The sequence below is a fragment of the Atta colombica genome, unplaced genomic scaffold (genome assembly GCF_001594045.1).
Source record: "Atta colombica isolate Treedump-2 unplaced genomic scaffold, Acol1.0 scaffold10, whole genome shotgun sequence".
Taxonomy (NCBI): Eukaryota; Metazoa; Arthropoda; class Insecta; order Hymenoptera; family Formicidae; genus Atta; species Atta colombica.
The window spans coordinates 1,027,862-1,032,386 of NW_017259184.1; positions in this window are offsets into that span (position 1 = coordinate 1,027,862).

A 4,525-nucleotide genomic window follows, 5' to 3' on the forward strand; every position below is an offset into this window, starting at 1 on the left:
ATATGACTTCCCAAAAACAACATATTATATAAAGCAAATATAGATCGATGGCTGGTTTCACTATCATTTCGAGTATCTGTCTCTTGTAATTGTTGTTCTTTTGTAAAACGCTCACGTAACCAATGAATTTAACAATCCTCATCTAAAAAGAAGAATACAAAATAATTAATTAAAAGATCTAAAGTAGGAGAAATGAAAAATGTACTTGAAATTGTAACTGTGTTCTGAAATTTACTATTAGTACTGTAAATCTATAGTTCACATTACATATACCATAAATTTTTAATACTGGCAGTATATGTTGAAACAATGTATATCAGTTTGTATTAACTTTTTATTTTGGATGTATATGCTCATTTAGATTGACTATAGACAATTAAAAATAAAAACTAGATTTTACTTGACATTCCCATGAGTAATCCAATTTCTTTTCATGAATTTTCCTTCATTCGAATGTCTTTATATTCCTTCACTGAAGAATTATACAAGTGAGGATATTCTCTTACAGTATCTATTAACTCATCGCTTCTTTTTTTTACATTTTCTTTTTCAAACTAATCTGACTCATAATTTGTATCATCGGGAATAATTTCACAATAATATTCATCTTCCATTTTTAATCAAAATATCAGATTATTAATAAACGGAATAATATCAAAGAAAGATATAGAAACTGTTGAAGAAAAAGAAATATATTATGTTATTCGTAAATAATATTTTTCGAATTATTATATATTAGATTAGTAGATACGTACATTACATATATTTTCACTGAAAAGAGATTGTACTTACCTTAATGTGTATATTTACATATATCTTTATTTCATCTTTATTACATATATCTATATTTCATCTTTATTACATATATCTATATTTCATCTTTATTACATATATCTATATTTTCTTACACGAGCTCTCGATTTTGTAAACTGTCACAGATTATCGAGAAATATTTATTACATTAATATCGTGAATAATAAACTAATTAAGCAAGCATTCAAGCAAACACATTTTCAATTTATTAAGCAGCCTCTTCTGTTTGGCGCTTGAATAACGAAAAAAGTCTCTGATTGGCTGACTTAAAACTTAATGCTTAAGATTTCATCCTTATGGAATTTATCAACGTTGCGTTTTAAGTTTTAAGTTTTAAAATGGCATTCTTAAATCTCCACCAAGTCTATAATTGGCCACTTCGCTTACTGCTTAAATCTTACACTGCCTTAAGTTTTTTGTGTCCCATGGTCCTTACGAAATTTTGTGTGCAACAGCCCTTAGAACATATACCACTGCAATAGACCCTAAAAAGAGAGACTCGCCAATTCGTCACGTGAACCTTTGAATAAACGCCTCATGATTAAAAATAAATAGTACGGAAGCTAGAGATATCTGTTTCATTAATAATGTGATTCTCTTTTACAATTTTACATAAATGTGATAAATTAACTTACTAAAAATAGTCAGAACAACAGACAACAAAGCTGCTTGAACATAAGGTATTCTGTCAGATGGTACATGGAGCATAGATGTGCGATCCAGACCCCAACCAATTAGAATCACCTATAATCAAGTGATGAGTTGGCGTGTCTCTCTTTAGGATCTCTACACTGCAAGCAAAATTGCTTTAAGGGTATATCTACATAAACTTGCATAGTCGCATAAATGTATACATAAAGAAAATTATCCAATCACATTGGAAATTATTATGGATCAACGCGATGCTGCAAACGCTTTGAAGTTTTTTAATTAGTCAATTTATAAAATTCTTTCTTCTAATTGATCCATTAAATGCTTCAAAGCATTTGTAGCGAGATTTTGACCACAGCCAAAATCGCACGTAAAAAGTACATTCAGGAAGGCGTTATTCGCGCTATTTAGCGCTACAAACTGTTTACGAAGCTGCAGATAGCACTAACAAATACGATCATGACTAATGATAGCGTGTTACGTCACAACTGTTATCAACGCTATTCCTTCCGAGGTAATATATTGGTAGCATTAGCGTTTACAGATCCGTAAACGACTCTACCGTTGGTAATGTTTAACATTCGTCAAAGTTTGAAGGAATTTTGTTCTTGAGTGGCACCAAACTTTTCTCTCTTAGAAGAGTAAACGTAACGAATACATAATGAATTTCAAATTTTATCATAATGAATGCAATCTCAATTTTAATCTCTGCTGATGGCTTGCCACTAGGAATGAACATAATTCTTGCTTGTGTATCATCTTTAATTTTTCAAAGTTTTTGCAAAATTCAACTTGTGTATTTGATTTCATTATAAATGTGAAAGTGAGAGGTATCTTATCGGCAATTTTTTAATTCCTGTGTACGGAAAAAAGTTACTATAGCGCGGTAGAGTATTCCACTGCAGATACTTCATAGAAGTCCTTATTAGATGTAGATACGCTTTTTCTTTTGAAATTGATAACGAATGCTCAAGAATTTTTCCTTTTAACTGATTAATTTACTTAATGTAACTATTAATTTTTTTATTTAGTTTACATTGGTTGCGTTCAGCAGAACACAACAGTTTTGCAATCATTTTATGATTCTCTGCTGAGATAGAACTTCCTCTTGATCTAAAAGCCAATCAGCGCGAAGAAAATTTCCAATAGTTGCAAAATAAACGTTCCGCTGAACGCAACCATTCTCTCCGGCCTAGCGGCAAGCTATCATAGAGATTGCAATTGAGATTGAGCTCTGTTATTTTTAGATTTTATTATTAGCTATTGTTTCAGCTTCCTTGTGCTTATCTCCCAGATAGTTAAACAAGATTTAGCATATGGAACAAATTGATGCATTGCATGTATTGTTTTCAACTTGTCGAAAATTTGCTGTCATTGGAATCTAATGTGAACTGAATTAGCATCAGGAGAGCAAATAGATTTCATGAGTTTACGAAATTGTAAGAGTATACATTGAGAAATAATAAACTCGTCACGTTGACAGCAAACTGACGGCATGCACGCATGATAACAACTTGTCAGCAGTTTGCTGAATTCTAAGAAAGATTTTACGTGACATCAGAACAACAGTTTGTGGAAACACCTTAGCTTTAGTTTGGTGAAATTGAATGCGGAATAAATGACAGCAAAACATATTGCCTTTATTTGGCTATTTGAAAATGAAGCGCGTGTCGTTATGAATGTACTTAAAATAAAGAATGGGCCCTTCCTTCGCTCATTCTTATGAGAATATTTTCTTCGTCTCTCCGGTTTTAACACAACCTTTAATATTTATTTCGATTGCAACAGAATGAATTTTTAATATTATATGAATACTATCTTGATCAAAAAGTTCCCGGAATTCATTCAGAAAATTCAAAATACAAGTTTTATTCATCAAAAGTGATATTGTCCCCTTCAAAGTACTCCCCATCGACTGCAACGCACTTATGCTAGCGCTTGATCCAGTTCTCGAAACATTTCTGGAACTCTATTATCGGTATAATCGTCTTCGATTTTTCCATTACCTACTTTCGGCTGTTAAAACGCGTTCCCCGTAATGGTTTTTTGACTCGATCGAACAGAAAAAATCGCAGGGAGCCATATCAGGTGAATTCGATGGCTGTTGGATGGTATTCATTTCGTTCTTGGTCAAAAATTCATGATGGCACTGTGCGACGGTGCGTTATCATGTTGCAAAATCCACGAATTGTAAAAAATCGAAAATACAAAGGTAGATGTACTCAAGACGGCGTAACTTTTACAAATGTCAAGCTATGATGATAAAATTTGGTGAGAATGTCAATGATAGATGTGGCAACCTAACCAAAAAAACAGAACTCAAATCAGCTGACTCAGAGTATCATCTGGTGATAATTCCAGGAACTTTTTGATCAAGGTGGTATACTTTTATTTTACCAGTCAGAAATAATTTCTCGAAAAAACATTGTTTCGATGTCGAAAATAAAAGTCGAAAGTTTTCGAAATTTCTATTGATTTCGATGAATTTTTGGCTCCAATTTCAATTAATTTTCGAGTTGGAAATAAAATCTTGAATTGATCTAGTCAGCATAAAATCTAGTACTAGTGTCACTAATGCAATAAGTAAATTCGACAAGTAGTCTCACTAATAGCGTAATAGTGGAGAAAATTTCATTAAAGTTTCATTGAAATTTTATTGTGAAAATAAATATTATTGATTATCATCCTATTTCAGAGGATACACGAAAAGTTAAAATAAAATAAAAAAAAATTTATGAATTCGAGAACTAATTTTATGATGTACCCATGCGCGATCATCCATCCGAATTCGAACTTCCACTTACCCATGCTTCATTTCTGTGATCGTATGGGAATTGCTCGTTTGAAGAATCGTGAACACTTATAATGCTGATGGATGTATAGTTATAACATATCTGTTCAAAGATGTTGTGAAAGAGGTGGAACACATAAAAAAAATATAATTAATGTTAAATATAGTAGTAATGTACAAATGATGATAACAACTTATTTTTAATAATACTGTAAAATATTATTTTTATTAGCTGAAATAATACTAATTGCTCTAATGATATATATATAT